Here is a 9,128-nt window from a genome sequence, read left to right as displayed (position 1 = left end):
GGCTGTTATCAGTCTGAGGTGGAAGATACTGAGGTACTGCATGAATGGTTTGCATTTAGCAGTGATTTTTTTCAAGCTATGTTTAAAATTCCATTATGGGCCAGGCGCAGTGGCTCATGCCTGTAATCCCAGCACTTTGGGAGGCCGAGGTGGGCGGATCATGAGGTCAGGAGATCGAGACCATCCTGGCTAACACGATGAAACCCCGTCTCTACTAAAAATACAAAAAAATTAGCCGGGCTTGGTGACGGGTGCCTGTAGTCCCAGCTACTTGGGAGGCTGAGGCAGGAGAATGGCATGAACCTGGGAGGTGGAGCTTGCAGTGAGCTGAGATGGTGCCACTGCACTCCACTCTTAGCGACAGAGCAAGACTGTCTCAAAAAAAAAAAAAAAAAAAAAAATCCATTATGGTGAATATTTAATTGTAACAAAAAATAGGCTACATTTGCATTAGCCTACCCTAGATGATACCTAATTGGCACACAAATTCCATAGGAAGGCAATATTCCTACTCATTAACTTTCTTTATTTCTTTTTTTCTTTGAGACAGAGTATCACTTTGTCGCCCAGGCTGGAATGCAGTGGCGCGATCTAAGCTCACTGCAACCTCCGCCTCCCAGGCTCAAGCAATCTTCCCACCTTAGCCTCCCCAGTAGCTGGGACTACAGGTGCGCACCAACACGCCTGGCTAATTTTTGTAGTTTTTTTTTTCTTTTTTTTGGTTAGAGATGGGGTTTTGCCACATTGGCCAGACTGGTCTCAAACTCCTGACCTCAGGTGATCTGCCCACCTTGGCCTCCCAATGTGCTAGGATTACAGACATGAGCCACCACGCCTGGCCTCCTACTCATTAACTTTCTACGAGAATCCTGTGATGAAATAATTAAACAAATTTCAAGTAAGAGTTTATAGAACCATACACATAAAAGGTAACCATGTGAGATGATGAATATGTTAATTTGCTTGATTAAAGTATTCATTTCACTATGTATATGTGTCTCAAAATTACATGATACACCTTAAATATATACAACTAAAAAAAGTTAATAGATAAATATATTGTGCAAGGGGTCAGTGTGGGTTCAGAAAAACAGTCACAGAAAAATCTAGTTGTATAATGTATTTTAAAAATATTTTGGGGGCGGGGCGTGGTGACTCAAGCCTGTAATACCAGCATTTTGGGAGGCCAAGGTGGGGGATCACTTGAGCCCAGGAATTTTGACACCAGCCTTGGCAACATGGCAAAACCCTATCTGTACGCATAAAAAATACAAAACTTATCCAGGCATGGTGGCACGTATCTGTAGTCCCAGCTACTCAGGAGGCTGAGGTAAGAGGATTGCTTGGGCCCAGGAGGTAGAAGTTGCAGTGAGCTATGATCATGCCACTGTACTCCAGCCTGGGCAATAGAGTGAGATTCTGTTTCAATATGCATTTCTGCTATAATCGTTATTATTTTCACATGTACCATAATTGACTTTAAAAGGAATATAAGTACTTTCTACTTTAACGGAAGATAGTCTAAATAGTCTCATATATTGGTTGTGTTAGTCATAACAATATCTGTAAAGTTGTAAGTAGCTAAATATCATACAATTGATGAGTAAATTAAATTTCACTTAATAAAGATAATAAATAGATACATTTTTCTATACCAAACAAGGAAACAAGCATTATAATAGAAAGGTTAAGCATTATGTAACAAATAACCCTTGATATTAAAGTAGACTCTCACATAGAGTTTGGCACAAAGTAAGCTCTTGGCAAATGTCAATTTCCTTTCTCTTCTCTCCTCTATATTAATATATTGACTTTCTCTTATTAAATGTGGTATATTTTTGGTTTCTCTAAAGAAACAAAATTTCAGCAAGCATTAATCACACATATGATTACCACCCAGTCTCCCAACTCTCCTGGATGATGTAGGCTGAAGGGAACACAATTAAATGCCTAGGAAGGATGGGAAAGTGAACTACGGTGTAATAGGTACAGGCAATTGTCTCAACCAAGCCTCAGACAAATTGCAGGCAGATCAGGGATTTAAACCTTTCTTCATAATGTAATCTTACTATTTCAAACTACAGATGCTCCTTGACTTATGATGGGGTTACATCCCAATGAATTAATTGTCAATTGAAAACATCATAAGTTGAAAATATGTTTAATATACCTAACATACCAAACATTATAGCTTAACCTAGCCTACCTTAAACGTGCTCAGAAAACTTTCAGCACAGTATTCAATAAATTGCATAAGATTGTCAAAGTCAAATAAAATAGAGAGACTAATTTTAACATGTTTTATTTGGGACACAAGAATTGCAATTCAGGGCATAAACACTGGCGTGGTAGTTTTGGGTATGTCTGAAGAACAAAGGGAAGGTTGGAGGTTTTAAAAAAGGAGAAATGTTATGTATTACTTTGAAAGAAAATTCATAGGCACTAATAAAGTTTTGAGGAGCTGACAGGTTCTGATTGGTGAGTGACAGCAGTGGGTAAAAGGAGTCTAGAGTCAAGTAGGTTGTTTCCTACTGGAGGTTTACTGGAGGTAAACCATCCAGGCTTTAGCATTTGAAAGTGTGAGGTTAGACACCACCTGCTCATGCAGATTCAGGAAAATATTAGCAGCTCAACCACCAGGTCTCTTGGGAAGCTGAGTTCAGGCATAGCCCCTTTCACCTGGGGAACAGGGAACCAACTGTTCATAGGCAGGCAACACAAAAAGTGTTCTCAGGTCATTTATTGGACAATCCTGCTTATTCTCCACAGTCCACTCCTTCACTTACAGAAAGTTCTGCATGTTTTTTTCCATCAGAGGAAATAACCTATTCATATCTGAAATAGGAAGAGAGAGATGCTGATTTGCCTTCCTACCTCCCACCCACTTCCTGAGTTGGATATGGTCATGTCAAATTAATTGGCATCTGTTCTCCTCCACAAGGATGAGCCACACTGTTGGTCAGTCACACTCTGCCTAGTTGAAGCCATGACAGTGAATGTGTCTAGATAAAAAAAGGAGAATGCATTTAAGGGCAGGACCTTGAGGAGCACCTATGTTTAGAAGGGCATGGAACAAGAATAAGCTGATGGGGAAAAAAACAAAACAAAACAAAAAACACAGAAAGAGTGGAAGGTATTAAAACCAGCATGTAAAAAGCTATAGGGTGGGTGGGGTGATCAACAGTGTCATATGCTATAGAGAGGAGAAAACTATAAAGACCGAGAAAAGGCCAGATTGGATTTGCTGGTTTTAGGCCTGTAATAAATTTGGAAAGAGAAGTTTTAGTTAACCGGTGGGAATAAAGTCTCCTTGCAGAAAATCATGTAGTAAGCTACAGAAGTGTCAAGATTTTAAGAAATTTGAAGGTAAAGCAGTCATGTTGAGTGTATTTTATAAATTTGTTCATATCTTTTCTTCACCTACCCCCACCAATCCCATCACAGGTATTCATCATCTTTCTTTTTTTTTGAGACGGAGTCTCACTCTGTCGCCCAGGCTGGAATGCAATCGCGCGATCTTGGCTCACTGCAACCTCTGCCTCCTGGGTTCAAGTGATTCTCCTGCCTCAGCCTCCCAAGTAGCTGGGATTACAGGCACACGCAACCATGCCCGACTAATCTTTTATATTTTTAGTAGAGACGGATTTCACCATATTGGTCAGGCTGGTCTCAAACTCCTGACCTCAGGTGATCCACCCACTTCGGCCTTCCAAAGTGCTGGGATTACAGGCGTGAGCCACTGTGCCTGGCCAGTATTCATCATCTCTTACCTGGTTTATTAAAATAGTCCTCTTTCTAGTGTCACTCTCTGACTCCCACCCCATGTTAATAATGGTGGCTACGTTGATAGAAAAAATAAACCTCCAAAATTCAGCATCTTAAAGAACAATAAATTCATTTCTCATCTCATTCCAGAGTAAGTTTCTAGGTCAGCAGGTGGTTTTTCTCCATGTAGTGATTCACAGATCCAAACTCCTTCCATCTTAGGCCTTTGCCATTTGCAAGGACATTCGTCTCATTTGCATGATTGAGGCAGGGTCACTATGGCCAGAATTCAGCTGGTGGAAAGGGAAAGCAGGAAAAGGGTCAGCCTGGTCTTAAGTGCTGGCGTGGAAGTGGTGTGCATCACTTCCATCACTTCCATCTTACATTCCGTTGGCTAGAACATGCTCACATGGCCACACCTAACTTAAGAGGATGCTGGGAAATGTCAGCTAGCTATATGCTCAGGAAGGAAAGGAGGCTGGATTTGGATAGACAGCTCTCAGTCTCTGCCATCCTCTCTGGGCCTTGTTCATCCTCCACACTGCTGACAAGCTAGCTACCTGATTCCCCAATCTGATCATGTCATTTCCCTGTTGAAAAAAGAACAAAATTCAGTGGTTTCTATAATTGAACAACAAACAATTATTGAGCATCTACTGTGTGCTGAACACTGTAGATACAATGGAAACAAAAAGAAAGATTCTGCATTTGTCTACTTGAAGCTTATAGAGGAGCTGGAATTCTGGGAATCATATGTAATTCCTCATTGTCTCTCACCCCTATACCCAAGCCATCATGAAGACCTGTGAATTTTCCTTTCATTCAGAGTACTACTCTGGACTGGGCACAGTGGCTCACACCTGTAATCCCAGCAATTTGGGAAGCAGAGGTGGGTGGATCACCTGAGGTTAGGAGTTTGAGACCAGCCTGGCCAACATGGCAAAACCCCGTCTTTACTAAAAATTAAAAATTAGCTGCATGTGGTGGCACGCACCTGTAATCCCAGCTACTCGGGAGGCTGAGGTAGCAGAATCACTTGAACCCAAGAGGCAGAGGTTGCTGTGAGCTAAGATCACACCACTACACTCCAGACGGGAGACAGAGCGAGACTTCATCTCAAAAAAAAAAAAAAAAATACTATTCTGTACCCCTCCTCCCTGTTTCCCCCAAGTGTGGCCACCCTAGATATTTCTTTAAAATCCTAAATGGCATAGCTTTTACATAACCAGAAGTTTAGAAGACGTTATCAAATAACCCATGAATGTGCAGTGTGTCAGGGGAAATGGAGCATTTAAACTAGTTTGTTGGTATTATCTATTTTTATATTTATTCTCATTCGGCTCCTGCTTGAAGCTGTGTGGGAAACCTTTTCTGTAAATGCTATCTGATCCCTTTTCTTTCATGTAGTGGCTAAGCTCATTATCTGTGCTTGGTGGTCCATGAGATTTCCCTCTTTATCCTCAAAACAAACTCCCTGTAGCTTCAGTTGCTTGAATGGCTTTCTACTCCTAGTCACCAACATATCCCTCAGTAAAACAGTAATTTTATTTTTGAAAAGCTTATTTAACATCTAATGTGGGCATCGTATAGTATTACATATTTTGGGGTGCCCATAGCATCCTTCGTGGAAAATGCTTTGGCAGTGGCTGGTGCCTGGTTTGGAAAAGAGCAAGATATCTGTATTATTTCCCTATTGATGGTGTAACAAGATATCACAAACATAGTAGCTTAAAGCAATACCCATCTATTCTCTCACAGTTGTGCAGGTCACAAGTCTGAAACTATGTTAAAAAGTTTGCTTAAGTACATAATAATAATAAACTCCAATTAACATGATTTGTTCTAGTTATGAGATTGATTTGCAAACTCAGTCTGCAGTAAGAAAGACAAGATAGCATTGTAAGTAAAAAGACCCCAAACCCAGCAATATCACTTACTAGTTGTGTGGCCTCGATTAAGTTACTTAACCTCTCTTAGCCATGTATCATATATTGCTGTATAATAATAATGTCTAAATCACAGAATCATTATAAGAATATATGAAAGTACAGGTAGCAAAGTATATGTAAAAACTGTTGGCATAAACTAAATGATCAATAAACACTAAATAAGTAAATTTAAACATAAATGAGATGGGCCGGGTGCGGTGGCTCATGCCTGTAATCCCAGCACTTTGGGAGGCCGAGGCGGGTGGATCACCTGAGGTCAGGAGTTTGAGACCAGCCTGGCCAACACAGTGAAACCCCGTCTCTATTATAAATACAAAAAATTAGCCGGGCGTGGTGATGCATGCCTGTAGTCCCAGCTACTCGGGAGGCTGAGGCAGGAGAATCACTTGAACCCGGGAGGCAGAGGTAGCAGTGAGCTGAGATCACACCACTGCACTCCAGCCCAGGCAACAGTGTGAGATTCTGTCTCAAAAAAAAAAAAAATTAATTTTGCCTATTTGTTAAATTCATATAAATGGGAACATACAGTATGTATTCTTTAGTATCTGGCTTCTTTTGATCAAAATCATGTCTGTGATATTTTTCCACATTGTTGTGTGTTTCAGTTGTTCATTCTTTTATATTGCTGAGTAGTATTCCATTGCGTGAACATACCACGATTTGTTGATTAGTTTTCCTGTTGATGAACATTTGGGTTGTTTCTGGTTATGAACAAAGATGCTATGAATACTTCTGAACAGAACTTGTAAATTTAATTTTTTATTTATCTTGGGTAAATGCCTAGTAGTGGATTGCTGGATCATAAGGTAAGTGTAAGTTGAACTTGATTAGAAACTGAAGAACAGCTTTCAAAAGTGTACATACCATTTTATAGTCATAACTATAAAATGTAAGCAAAATATAAGACTATCAGAGTTCCTGTTACTCTTCCTCCTCGCTACAATTTGGTGTCATATTATATGACAGAGGCTGTGCCTAATAATTCTCTCTCTTTTTCTCTCCCATGTCATCCTCACCAGGACTCAATAAATAGGCATTAGTGTCACCAAAATTTTATAGATGAGAAAATGAAAGCACAGAAATATGAAATAATTTGCCCAAGATCACACAACTTTCAAATTGTGATGCAGGGAATTTTATCTGGTAGCCTTCCTTCAGTACTGCTTTTGTTACAGGAAAGGGGTACCAATCCAGACCCCACCAGAGGGTTCTTGGATTTCATGCAAGAAAGAATTCATGGCAAGTCCATACAGTAAAGTGAAAGCAAGTTTATTAAGAAAGTAAAGGAATAAAAGAATGGCTACTCCAGAGACAGAGCAGCCCCGAGAGCTGCTGATTGCCAATTTTGATAGTTTTTTTTCTTGATGATATGCTAAACAAGGGGTCAGTTATTCATGCCTCCCCTTTTTAGACCATGTAGGATAACTTCCTGACATTGCCATGCCATTTGTAAACTGTCATGGCACTGGTGGGAGTGTAGCAGTGAGGACGACCAGAGGTCACTCTCATCACCGTCTTGGTTTTGGTGGGTTTGGGCTGGCTTCTTTACTGCAACTGTTTTATCAGCAAGGTCTTTATGACCTGTATTTTGTGCTGACCTCCTATCTCATCCTGTGACTTAGAATGCCTTAACCATCTAGGAATGGAGCCCAGTAGGTTTTAGCCTCATTTTACCCTGCTCCTAATTAAGATGGAGTTGCTCTGGTTCAAACACCTCTGAGTGTTTGAGACACTTTCATTCATTATACATTACCTCTTCAGGTAGAGCTTTTACTTACAGAGATAGTTATAATATATATTGTAACTATAGTATATCTATTACATAATCTATTTACTTCACTCTACTGTACAAATGAAAATAACTGCCCTAAATAGATAATTTTATTAATTTGGCACTTGTGCCCTTTGCTCTTCCTAAATTTCCTGGTTATTTTTCAGAGCTTTGGATGCTTAGGTGTATATTTCCAACCTGGATCATGGATGATTCCAAAGGAGAAAGGATAATTGAAGAACAGCTCTTGCATAGGGTAGGGTAACAGTACTCTTAGGTCTTCTCTCAACTTCAAACATCTGGTTTACTGCTTGCCTTAGTCCATTTTCTATTACTTATAACAAAATACCTGAAAGTGAGTAATCTATAAGAAATGAAATGTATTTCTTACTGGTCTGGAGGCTGGGAAGTCCAAGCAGGAAGGGAAACATCTGGTGAAAGCCTTCTTGCTGGTGGAGACTCTCTGAAGAGTCCTGAGGCAAAGCAAGGTATTATATGGGGAAGGGGCTGAGTGTGTTAACATGCTAGCCCAGGTCTCTCTTCTTCTTCTTATAAAGTGTATTAATCTATCTACCCAATGGGTTCATTTTTCCCACTGCCCAGAAAGAGCTGATTTATGAAGACAGGTGAATTGCAACAGAGAAAAAGTTTAATTGACACAGAGCTGGCTGAATGGGGACCAGAGTTTATTATCACTCCAATCAGCCTCCCCAAAAATTCAGAGGCCAGGGTTTTTCAAGGATAGTTTGGTGGGCCAGGGAATGGGTACTGCTGACTGGTTGAGGATGCAATCACTGGGTTGTGGAAAATGGTCCTTGTGTATGTGGAATCTTCTTCTGGGTGAGGCCACAGGACCATTGTTGAGTCTGGGTGGAGCCATTGATCAGAAATGCAAAAACCTGAAAAGATATATCTCCAAAGGGCAGTCTTAGGTTCTACAATAGTGATGTTATCTGCAGGAGTAATTGGGGAAGTTGCAAATCTCGTGACCTCCAGAATAATGGCTGGTAATTGTTTACATCTATAACTTAGCAGAATTCAGGCTCCTCTCATCCTAACCTGGTGGTCTTTCATTAGTTTTACAAAGGCAGTTTGGTTTTGGGGAACGGCTATTATCACTGGAACTATACACTGTCTTCCAAAGTTAGCTTGGCCCAAGCCCAGGAATGATTGAGGGCAGTTTGGAAGCTAAAGAGAAGATGGGGGTTGGTTAGATCAGATCTCTTTTACTATCATAATTTTCTCACTGTTATAATTTTTGCAAAGGCAGTTTCAAATTCATTTATCTATGAATGAATTCATCCATTAGTGAGGGTAGAGCCTTCATGATCCAGTCACCTCTTAAAGGGTCCACCTCTCAATAATGCCACATTGGGGATTAAGTGTCGATATGAGTTTTGGAGGGGACATTCAAACCATAGCACTGCTAAAAAGAAAATAGCTACTATATAAAGGAAGTATCTGTGAACTATTTACTACAGAAAAGTTAGCTTACTTATTTTGTAACTATTAGCCCTTGTAATCATATTTCATACAAAAGAGCAAGGGGTATAGAAAGAGAAAAAAATAAGTTTGAAATTTTTTTTTCTGGCTTCAGACCACAACTGATATAAATGTGCATGTACTTGTGAGTGTGCGAATGT

The 9,128-nt window shown here is 40.1% G+C and overlaps 1 long non-coding RNA gene across 1 annotated transcript in view; it reads right to left on the bottom strand.

The window, feature by feature from the left end:
• Nucleotides 1-2,286: 2,286 nt before the first annotated feature.
• Nucleotides 2,287-9,128, bottom strand: part of LOC134737919 (uncharacterized) — a 35,595-nt gene continuing 28,753 nt past the window's right edge. Inside the window, exon 3 of the long non-coding RNA XR_010123348.1 lies at nucleotides 2,287-4,058. This is a non-coding gene — a long non-coding RNA (uncharacterized LOC134737919). The remainder of the gene's footprint in view (nucleotides 4,059-9,128) is intronic.

The sequence above is a fragment of the Pongo pygmaeus genome, chromosome 13, assembly GCF_028885625.2.
Source record: "Pongo pygmaeus isolate AG05252 chromosome 13, NHGRI_mPonPyg2-v2.0_pri, whole genome shotgun sequence".
NCBI lineage: Eukaryota > Metazoa > Chordata > Mammalia > Primates > Hominidae > Pongo > Pongo pygmaeus.
This window is presented reverse-complemented; position numbering and strand designations above follow the sequence as displayed.